This window comes from Hevea brasiliensis, chromosome 14 (genome assembly GCF_030052815.1).
Source record: "Hevea brasiliensis isolate MT/VB/25A 57/8 chromosome 14, ASM3005281v1, whole genome shotgun sequence".
NCBI lineage: Eukaryota > Viridiplantae > Streptophyta > Magnoliopsida > Malpighiales > Euphorbiaceae > Hevea > Hevea brasiliensis.
This window is the reverse complement of record NC_079506.1, coordinates 77,526,448-77,539,017: the sequence shown is the minus strand read 5'-3', so window position 1 is coordinate 77,539,017 and position 12,570 is coordinate 77,526,448.

The window sequence follows — 12,570 nt, the reverse complement described above, 5'->3', positions numbered from 1 at the left end:
CGAAACAAATAGAATCTTAATAGCCAGAGGCTAAAGAGAAATTACATGAATCTCGATAGCCAAAGGCTAAAGAGAAATCATATCACAAGGCTAGCTAGCTCAAATATATGGATATCCATTCACATCCTCTTCTACTGGCACACCTCAACACTTCTCCAGAGAAGGAATCAAAATTCGAAACTAATTACCCCCACTAGTCGTGCTAGTGAGGTGTTCAAATATGTGGTCATGACACTGTGGTTTCAAAACTTATCTTAACAATTTGCTAAACATTGCCTTTTCAAATATACATAATAACTTTCAACAATTTAGATCAAACATCATAAGAATGCCATAATCCAATATTTCATATTATTCAAAACGATATGCAAAAGATGATTATAAAAGTATATGTTGTGCACATACCTCAAACGAGTCGCCTGTTGGCCTTGACTCGACTCCTCGGGTTCTGTCCCGGTATTCTTTTCCACTGAAACACGAAATTTTCCAATGTTTCAGTACTAAAACTTAAAATAAATCCAAAATAAACTTAACTTCACATTTACCTAGCTCTAACGTGTTAAATTCGACGTTCTCGAAATTTTGTGTTTCGGGTTACTATTCACTGCACTATTCAAGTCAAATTATTGACTTTCTAAGGCTTAATAGGTATGGGAACTCCAACTTCACCCACATACCACATTTTGGTCACCAAACTTGTTGGTTTTGGTCATTTGTTTAAAGCTTTGGTCATTTTGGCAAAATTGCCAATTTTTGGTTTTGGTTCTCCGAAGTTGCACTGTTTCATTGGTCGGTCTACTGTTGGAATTTGACAAAACTTCCTTCATAGAAAATGTTCCTTATTGTCTTAAGTGTATTCTCATTTTGGGATCACCTCAATTGGAGTTTTGTAGCTCAAGTTATGGCCAAAATAATTTTACTGTTCACGTGCACTGTTCATACTGCACTTTTGGGTTTTGGTAGATTTTGATCCAACTTTGGTCAATAATTTGATCAAGTTAAGTTCATAATTTGGTCTAACTTTCTTCATATGAAATGTTCTACTATGTCTTAGGTTTTCATCGGTTTAAGAATCGCCTAAATCCGAGTTTCCTAGAGAGAGTTATAGCCATCCAAACATTACTGCTCAATTGAAAATCTGCAGAGTTGCAGGTTTGGTAATTTAACTTTGATCAATAATTTGAATGGGTTAATGGCATAATTTGGGGTGGTGTTCTTCATGAAAGTTTTAGATCTATGTCTCATCTAATTTCTAGTAAAATTTCAGGTCAATTTGACCTGTCTAACTCGAGTTATGACCAAATGAACAGTTACTGTTTATTTGGTCAGTTTAGTGCAGTGGCAGCCTGCTATCAATTCACTTTGGTCAATTGTTTCACCAAGTTTTGGTCAGTTTTTGGTCATAGTTCCTTAATGAAAATTGTGCTCTTTTATGTCTATTTTCATCTCCAATTGGTGGCATATCAATTGAACTTGTAAAATTTGAGTTTTGGTCCTTCAAAGTGGGTTTGGTCATTCAAAGTGGGTTTGGTCATGCTGCCAGCAGCATGACCATTAACCTACGAATTTGGTTTAATTTCCTAACATTCCCACACAACTTATTTGGTCATAATTGACCATTATTTCATGTCACAATAGGTTAAACATGCCATTTATGCATTTCTCCAAATTTTAGTTCATAAACCCTAGCATTGAAACCCTAATCTCACTAACTCTTGCATTTAACTACTTCTAATGATTTTAATGTTAATCATTTAACTAAGTAAGGTTTCTAAACTCATTCAATTGCATCATATTCATGCAAACCATACTCCTCTCAAGCTGCCCCAAAATTTCAATTTAATTCTTTCCCCATATTTGTTTCATTTAAATCAAGTTCTTAGCTCACTTAATTACCTAAACATGCATTTGAAGGGAAAAATAGTAAGTTAGCATACTAACCTCAAATGGAGCTTTCCAACTTCTTGTTTCTTCAAGCTTTTTTTAAATTTTTCTTTTCCCAATCTTCTTAACAAGACTCAACTACAAGCTTTAATTAAGAAACTTATAAATTTTATGGCTCAAATCTTGGGTTTAAGAAGCTTTTTAGTGAGCTTCAATGGTGGAGGTTAAGAAAATGAGAGAAATGAGAGAGGAAATGAGGGTTGACGGGAATGAAGAAAAAAAACCAATTTCTTTTCTTTTTATTTTGCTTATGGAAGACCACTAAATCCAAATTTAATAATTCATTTAATTAATTCTTTTATGACATCACCTTTGACTTTTCTAACTTCTTTTTTTTTCTATTAGTTCTTTAATTTAATTCTTGATTCTGAATTTTTTATTTCTCCAATTTTATTGGACAGTTAGGTCAGGAGTCAGTTCTCGGGGTCAATTGACCAAATTACCCCTCGCCGGTTCATCCCGGTTTGCAATTAATTCCATATTTCTTTCGGCTCCCTGACCTAATTATTTGGTAGCTTATGATTCTTTTCGTGATTTTCTCTTTTCGACTATGTTCATAAGGGTCCTAAGGACCGCAGCGTCACTTTTTACGGTTCGAAATTTGAATTTAAAACGACTTCGCGATGCGTTCGAGCAGTCACCCATCATTTGACTCTCGGCTCGTTTAACCTCTTATGTTTTGTTTTTCTTATTTATAGTTAACTAATTAAACATTACTAATTATTTGTGTTTATGGCTTCTCAAGTTGTCTTAAATGTGGCTCTAATCTCCTTAATTGTCCGGACCGACACCGATCACCGGAACAGTGAAATCTACCAGGCTATGCAAACGGGGGTGTTACAATTCTTCCCCCCTTAAAATAAATTTCGTCTCGAAATTTTACCTGGTACTAATCTCTGAATAGCTATGGGTGCTGTCTCCTCATGTCCTCTTCTCGTTCCCAAGTAGCCTCCTGGCCCGAATGATGGCTCCACAGCACTTTTACCAACGGTATTTGCTTGTTCCGTAGCTGCTTCACCTTATAAGCCAGAATCACTATGGGTTCTTCCTCATATGTGAGGTCTGGATTCACTTCAATTTCATCTACTGGTAGTACATGAGATGGGTCTGATCGATACCTCCTCAACATAGACACATGGAAGACATTATGTATCTTTTCCAACTCTGGAGGTAGTGCCAACCGATATGCCAAAGGACCCACTCTTTCCAGAACCTCATATGGCCCAATGAAACGAGGACTCAGTTTCCCCTTTCTGTCGAATCTCATAATTCTCTTCCAAGGAGAAACCTTGAGGAATACTTTCTCACCCACTGCATACTTGATATCCCTTCTTTTCAGATCAATGTAGGACTTCTGACGGTCTGATGCAGTCTTAAGTCGACCTCTGATCACCCTGATCTTCTCTTCAATTTACTGAACAATTTCGGGTTAAATCATCTTTCTTTCACCCACGTCATCCCAACACAACGGGGTTCTACACTTTCTGCCATACAAAGCTTCATATGGAGGCATCCCAATGCTTGATTGGTAGCTGTTATTGTAAGCAAACTCAATCAAAGGCAAGTGTGTATCCCAACTACCCTCAAACTCAATCACACAAGCCCGTAGCATGTCCTCCAAGATCTGAATTACCCTCTCAGATTGGCCATCTGTCTGTGGGTGGAATGCAGTACTAAAGTTCAATCTAGTTCCTAGGGCTCTCTGAAGACTACCCCAGAATCTAGAAGTGAACCTAGGATCTCTGTTTGACACGATGGATACTGGCACTCCATGCAGTCTCACAATCTCATCAATGTACAACTTAGCCAATCTTTCTAAACTGTAGTCCATCCGAACTGGCAGAAAATGAGCAGACTTGGTCAGTCTGTCAACAATGACCCAAACTGCATCATGACTCTTCTGTGTTCTCGGAAGTCGCATAACAAAATCCATCATTATTCTCTCCCATTTCCACTCAGGTACTGGTAGTGGATGTAACAACCCAGTAGGTACTTGATGCTCTGCCTTCACTTGCTGACAAGTTAGGCATTTGGATACAAACTCTGCCACATCTCTTTTCATACCCATCCACCAGTAATGCTCTTTTAGCCCTCTATACATTTTTGTGCCACCAGGGTGCATGGCAAAAGGAGACTCATGTGCTTCCTTCAAAATGATTTGCCTCAAATCCACATCATTAGGAACACATATTCTACCTTGATGTAGCAGTAGACCATCATCTCTGATTGAGAATTCTGGTTTCTTGCCCTGCCGGACTTCTTCTAACAGCTTCTGATACCTTTCATCATTCTGAGCAACCATTTTGATCTGATCAATTAACACTGGCTGTACATGCCATGCAACTGCTGTCTGCTCCTCATCATTAATCTCTAAACTGGCATGTAATGATCTCAACTCATGTACCAAAGACAAAGGAGTAACTCGTAGACTTGCCATAGTCTTGCGACTTAAGGCATCAGCCACAACATTAGCTTTCCCTGGCTGATAGTCTATCAGACAATCATAGTCTTTTATCAACTCTAACCATCTCCTCTGTCTCAAATTCAGCTCTTTTCGGGTGCCCAAATACTTTAAACTCTTATGATCTGTGTAGATGTAACACTTTTCCCCATACAAATAGTGCCTCCAGATCTTAAGAGCAAACACAATAGCTGCAAGCTCCAAATCATGTGTCGGATAATTCCTCTCATGCGGTTTTAGCTGGCGTGATGCATAGGCAATGACATTTCGGTCTTGCATCAACACACAACCTAACCCATTGTGAGAAGCATCACTATATACTGTATAGTCTTTACCCGGAGTAGGTAAAGTCAGGACTGGGGCTTCAGTCAAACATCTCTTCAATTCATCAAAACTCTGCTGGCATTTGTTCGTCCACTGAAATTTTACATCTTTTCTAAGCAGCTTAGTCAATGGAGATGCCAACATGGAGAATCCCTTCACAAATCTACGGTAGTATCGGCTAAACCAGAAAGCGAAATCTCGTGACATTTCCGGGTGGCCTCGATTAAGGCGACTTCAATCTTACTTGGATCTACCTTAATGCCCTCTTCTGATACTACATGCCCCAAAAAGGATATCTCCTTCAGCCAAAATTCACACTTCGACAATTTGGCATATAGCTGTTTCTCCCTCAAAGTCTGTAGTACAATCCGCAGATGTCTATCATGCTCTTCTGCATTCCTCGAATAGACCAATATATCATCAATGAATACCACAACAAACTGGTCGAGGTATGGTCTGAAGATAGTGTTCATCAGATCCATAAAAGCAGCCGGAGCATTAGTTAACCCGAATGGCATGACTAAGAACTCATAATGGCCATAGCGGGTTACAAGGCGCTTTAGAAATACTCGCTCTTGTACTTTGGTGATAATAACTTGATCTCGTGTCAATTTTGGAGAATACCGCACCCCTCAACTGATCAAACAAGTCATCAATACGGGGCAATGGATATCTGTTCTTTATTGTCACCTTATTCAACTGCCGATAGTCAATGCATAACCGGAGAGTGCCATCTTTCTTCTTTACAAACAACACTGGCGCTCCCCAAGGTGACACACTAGGGCGGATAAAGCCCTTGTCAAGCAACTCTTGTAATTGTATTTTTAACTCTTTCAATTCTGCAGGTGCCATTCTATATGGCGTTATGGAAATTGGGTCCACACCAGGCATAACATCAATCTCAAACTGCACCTCTCTTTCTGGAGGTAATCCTGGTAATTCATCAGGAAACACATCCGGAAAATCACATACAGTAGGGATGTCCCTTAGTGCTGGACTCCCCACTTGGGTGTCTATAACATGTGCTAAGTATGCTTCACACCCCTTTCTGATCATTCTTCTGGCTAGTGCAGCCGAAATGATGTTTGATGGCAGTAAATGCCTCTCCCCGTGTATTACCACATCACCGTACAAAGGGAGACCAAAAGTGACTGTCTTCAGTCTACAGTCAATCATGGCATGATGCCTGGCTAACCAATCCATGCCCAAGATGATATCATACTCTCTGAAGGGCATTTCAATCAAGTCTGACGGGAAAACATGTCCTTGGATCACCAAAGGACAGTCTCTATAAATTCTGTTGACCCGGACTTCTTGTCCTAACGGACTAGTTACTAGCACTTCAAAATCCATTTGCACACATGGAACAGCAAGTGAACTAACTATGCTAGCACTAACATATGAATGGGTTGAACCCGGATCAAACAATACAAATACTTCTTGATCAGAGATAGAGAATGTACCAGCTACCACATCAGAAGTCTCAGCCTCTTCTCGCTGTCTCATAGTGTAGATTCTGGTCGAAGCACTTCTTTGTCTTTGACCGACCAGCTGTGTGCTGCTCGGTACCTCTGCCTCTTCCTCTGCCAACTGACCGTGAACCTCTGAAAGCAGGACTCTGAATAGATCCCTCGGCAGTAGTAGGAGCTGGACTATATCTCAGAGCACTAGTACAGTCTTTAGCTATATGGCCCTTGCCTCATGATTAAAGTAGGCTCCGGTGGCCCAGAGCACTCCCCATGAATCTTGCCACAAGTCTCACAGGGGCGAGCAGAATGTGAACCCCTGCTCGACTGCTGACCAGACCTAGGGGGTCTCTGTCCGGAGAATCGGCCCCTACCAAATCTTCCACCTCGACCCCTGCTGGGTCCACTAAACTTCTTCTTTTTCCCAGAAGTCCCACCAGAACTCGGCTCTACAGACTTTTCCCCCTTGTCTTTGTCTGATTTCTCAGCTTTCTCTGATTTTTCTTTCACTGGGGTTGTTTCTGATTCTATTCTTTCCAACTCAAGTGCTTGAGACATGAGCTCTGAGAAGTTGCTGTGTCGGAATCCCACAACTTGCATCCTTATGTTGGGCTTCAAACCCGTCTCAAATCTCTTGCATCTTGCCTTGCTGGTAGTAAGGAGACTCCCCGCATAGTGACTCAGGCGGGAGAACTCCCTCTCATACTCTGCCACCGATCAGTTTCCTTGTTTCAGACTCAAAAATTCTTGCAATTTCTGGTCAACATATGCATCTGGGATGTATTTCTGTCTAAACTCTCTGATGAAGTCCTCCCAGGTCAGCACTGGTGGTTCAACCAAGCTGTGGGGGATGGTCTTCCACCAATCATACACATCCCCTTGCAGTAGAGACACGGAATACTCAAACTTCAGCTCATCTTGGCAGTGCAGTTTCTTAAACACTCTATCCATTCTTTCAAGCCATTGCTCTGCCTCTAAAGGGTCCACTGTACCCTTAAATTCTGCAGCCCCATACTTCAGTAGTTTATCATATTGTCTGGCTGGAGGCAGTGGTTGTGCCACAGATGGTTGGAGTGAAGCTTGAACAGGCATACCCCCCAGCCATTTGTTGAAACATTGCCACCATCTGCTGTGCGAACTGTGCAGGAAATTGCGGCATTTGCGGGGCTGGTGCTACGGATCCACTGACATTCGGTAAAGCTGGGGCTTCCCCTTGTGCCTCAGCTTCAACAAACTGCTCAACTGAGTGATCCCCTTCTTCCATTTCAATCTGAAGTAGGGTATCTCCTGAACAAATAACACATGGAGATTTTCCTCCGTTAGTTCATATTCATGATGTAATGCACTGTATGTAACAAAAATGGACATTGAGCAGTTGTACTTAACAAAGAAAAGACACAAGTTCATAGTTTAAAACATACTTCAAAACTTTGCTCTGATACCACTAAAACATGTCACACCTTACCCCTCTGTCAGGTATAACATGATCCCGTAGAATACCTAATGAATTACCGAACTTCACCTACCGATAACTCATTAAGTACCCTACAAAGGATTTTAAATCAATTTTCTTACTTTTGTTAAGTGGTGAGCATTGTCTAATAGGCATTTAAAACATTTAGTTAAAATTAAAACTAGTTAATATTTTTGGTCCATTTTAGTTTTCTGCAAATTCTATAAAAATTTTGACAGAGTTTCCTCTGTATTTTGAGAAAACCATTCTTCAAATGCCTGTAAAAAGCACTTCTAAAAGTTTTTCTCAATCACTACTTCGGTTTCACAATCAAACTCAATCAATTTCACAATCATTTCAATAAATTTCTCAAGTTCAAAATTTAATAGTCCTCAATGTATAGTCAATCAATTTCATACATTCATTTTTTTTTTTAAGATAAACAATTTATGTATTCATCATACAAAAATTTACATTAAGAAAATCCAAACTAAAATTTATTACAAATTTTATATAGATTTTGTACAAGCTGCTCAAAACCAATCTTCACATGTCCATACATTTCTGTACATTACATACATCAAAATAATATTTACGATCAGGGTATAAACTATACCCGATAGCTTCAAAGCAGAACGATCCTCAATCCTCAGCAGCTCAGTCTGCTGCTCCTCTAGTCTCTGTATCTGCGACAGCAATAGAAGCTATCGCTGAGTACTAGGACTCAGTGGTACACAATATACTAAAATAATCTTTATGCAAAACTTAAAGCACATTCATTCAAAAATTTGGCTAAACATGAAAATTAAATACAATCATGCATTGTAAGATTTTACATGTAAACCAAGTTCATTTCAAAGTAACAAAACACATTTCATAAAACCCACAGTTAGATCACGCCATTCGAAACAAATAGAATCTCAATAGCCAGAGGCTAAAGAGAAATCACATGAATCTCAATAGCCAAAGGCTAAAGAGAAATCATATCACAAGGCTAGCTAGCTCAAATATATGGATATCCATTCACATCCTCTTCTACTGGCACACCTCAACACTTCTCCAGAGAAGGAATCAAAATTCGAAACTAATTACCCCCACTAGTCGTGCTAGTGAGGTGTTCAAATATGTGGTCATGACACTGTGGTTTCAAAACTTATCTTAACAATTTGCTAAACATTGCCTTTTCAAATATACATAATAACTTTCAACAATTTAGATCAAAAATCATAAGAATGCCATAATCCAATATTTCATATTATTCAAAACGATATGCAAAAGATGATCATAAAAGTATATGTTGTGCACAAACCTCAAACGAGTCGCCTGTTGGCCTTGACTCGACTCCTCGGTTCGTCCCAGATTCTTTTCCACTGAAACACGAAATTTTCCAATGTTTCAGTACTAAAACTTAAAATAAATCCAAAATAAACTTAACTTCACATTTACCTAGCTCTAACGTGTTAAATTCTACGTTCTCGAAATTTTGTGTTTCGGGTTACTATTCACTGCACTATTCAAGTCAAATTATTGACTTTCTAAGGCTTAATAGGTATGGGAACTCCAACTTCACCCACATACCACATTTTGGTCACCAAACTTGTTGGTTTTGGTCATTTGTTTAAAGCTTTGGTCATTTTGGCAAAATTGCCAATTTTTGGTTTTGGTTCTCCGAAGTTGCACTGTTTCATTGGTCGGTCTACTGTTGGAATTTGACAAAACTTCCTTCATAGAAAATGTTCCTTATTGTCTTAAGTGTATTCTCATTTTTGGATCACCTCAATTGGAGTTTTGTAGCTCAAGTTATGGCCAAAATAATTTTACTGTTCACGTGCACTGTTCATACTGCACTTTTGGGTTTTGGCAGATTTTGATCCAACTTTGGTCAATAATTTGATCAAGTTAAGTTCATAATTTGGTCTAACTTTCTTCATATGAAATGTTCTACTATGTCTTAGGTTTTCATCGGTTTAAGAATCGCCTAAATCCGAGTTTCCTAGAGAGAGTTATAGCCATCCAAACATTACTGCTCAATTGAAAATCTGCAGAGTTGCAGGTTTGGTAATTTAACTTTGATCAATAATTTGAATGGGTTAATGGCATAATTTGGGGTGGTGTTCTTCATGAAAGTTTTAGATCTATGTCTCATCTAATTTCTGGTAAAATTTCAGGTCAATTTGACCTGTCTAACTCGAGTTATGACCAAATGAACAGTTACTGTTTATTTGGTCAGTTTAGTGCAGTGGCAGCCTGCTATCAATTCACTTTGGTCAATTGTTTCACCAAGTTTTGGTCAGTTTTTGGTCATGGTTCCTTAATGAAAATTGTGCTCTTTTATGTCTATTTTCATCTCCAATTGGTGGCATATCAATTGAACTTGTAAAATTTGAGTTTTGGTCCTTCAAAGTGGGTTTGGTCATTCAAAGTGGGTTTGGTCATGCTGCCAGCAGCATGACCATTAACCTACGAATTTGGTTTAATTTCCTAACATTCCCACACAACTTATTTGGTCATAATTGACCATTATTTCATGTCACAATAGGTTAAACATGCCATTTATGCATTTCTCCAAATTTTAGTTCATAAACCCTAGCATTGAAACCCTAATCTCACTAACTCTTGCATTTAACTACTTCTAATGATTTTAATGTTAATCATTTAACTAAGTAAGGTTTCTAAACTCATTCAATTGCATCATATTCATGCAAACCATACTCCTCTCAAGCTGCCCCAAAATTTCAATTTAATTCTTTCCCCATATTTGTTTCATTTAAATCAAGTTCTTAGCTCACTTAATTACCTAAACATGCATTTGAAGGGAAAAATAGTAAGTTAGCATACTAACCTCAAATGGAGCTTTCCAACTTCTTGTTTCTTCAAGCTTTTTTTAAATTTTTCTTTTCCCAATCTTCTTAACAAGACTCAACTACAAGCTTTAATTAAGAAACTTATAAATTTTATGGCTCAAATCTTGGGTTTAAGAAGCTTTTTAGTGAGCTTCAATGGTGGAGGTTAAGAAAATGAGAGAAATGAGAGAGGAAATGAGGGTTGACGGGAATGAAGAAAAAAAACCAATTTCTTTTCTTTTTATTTTGCTTATGGAAGACCACTAAATCCAAATTTAATAATTCATTTAATTAATTCTTTTATGACATCACCTTTGACTTTTCTAACTTCTTTTTTTTTTCTATTAGTTCTTTAATTTAATTCTTGATTCCGAAATTTTTATTTCTCCAATTTTATTGGACAGTTAGGTCAGGAGTCAGCTCTCGGGGTCAATTGACCAAATTGCCCCTCGCCGGTTCATCCCGGTTTGCAATTAATTCCATATTTCTTTCGGCTCCCTGACCTAATTATTTGACTGGCTTAACAGTTCTTTTTCGTGATTTTCTCTTTTCCACTATGTTCATAAGGGTCCTAAGGACCGCAGCGTCACTTTTTACGGTTCGAAATTTGAATTTAAAACGACTTCGCAGTCGTTCCCGAGCAGGTCACCCATCGCTGTGACTCTCGGCTCGTTTAACCTCTTATGTTCTGTTTTTCTTATTTATAGTTAACTAATTAAACATTACTAATTATTTGTGTTTATGACTTCTCAAGTTGTCTTAAATGTGGCTCTAATCTCCTTAATTGTCCAGACCGACACCGGTCACCGGAACAGTGAAATCTACCAGGCTTTGCAAACGGGGGTGTTACAAATAGAGCTCTATGCAAGGATTGCAAGGTCATTCCAAGAGAGGCTTTAACAAGTCAACATCGGTTTGTGGTCTTGGATGTCAAGTTTAGGAACAATTCAAGTAAGTTCAGAAGAAATAGTGTAGCTCGAACAAAGTGGTGGGAGTTCAAAGGAGTAAAGCAAGTGAAGTTCAAAAATGAGCTTCTCAAGTCCGAAGTATGGAAGCTGGATATGGAGGATGGATATGGAGGCCAATGATATGTGGATACAGATGGCATCAAAGATTAGAGAAGTAGCTAGAAAAGTACTTGGAGAGTCTAAAGGACATGGACCACCCTCAAAAGAGAGATGGTGGTGGAATGAGGAAGTACAAAAGGCAGTGAAGAGAAAAAGGGAATGGTATAAGAAATTACCTAAATGTGATAATAATGAGGCATATGAACAGTACAAGATAGTAAAGAAAGAGGCAAAAAAGGTAATTAGTCAAGTAAGAGCACAAGCCTTTGAAAAGTTATATGAGAAACTTGGAACTAAAGAAGGGGAGAAAGATATTTATAGATTAGCAAGGAGGAGAGAAAGAAAATGTCAAGATCTCAATCAAGTTAGGTGCATTAAGGATAAAGAAGGAAAAGTGTTGGTGAAAGATGAGGACATTAAAGAAAGATGGAGAAATTATTTTAATGATCTCTTTAATAATAGTCAAAATGGTAATAGCGTGAATATAGATTATAGAACAATAGAAAAGAATGTGAATTATAGTAGAAGGATTAGATTTTTAGAAGTAAAGGAAGCACTTAAGAGAATGAAAGTAGGTAAAGTCTGTGAACCCGATGAAATACCAATTGAAGTGTGGAAGTATTTGGGAGATATGGGAGTGACATGGTTAACTAAATTATTTAATAAGATTCTAAACTCAAAGAAAATGCCTAATGAATTGAAGAAGAGTATTTTAATACCTATTTTTAAAAATAAGGGAGACATACAGAGTTACTCAAACTATAGGGGAATTAAACTCATGAGCCATACTATGAAGTTGTGGGAGAGAGTTATGGAGCATCGACTACGTCATGATACTTCTATCTCTCTCAATCAATTTGGTTTCATGCCCGGTCGTTCAACTATGAAAGCAATCTTTCTCATTAGAAGCTTGATGGAGAAATATAGAGATGTAAAGAAAGATCTACACATGGTTTTTATTGATTTGGAGAAGGCTTATGATAGTGTTCCAAGAGAGGTCTTATGGAATGTG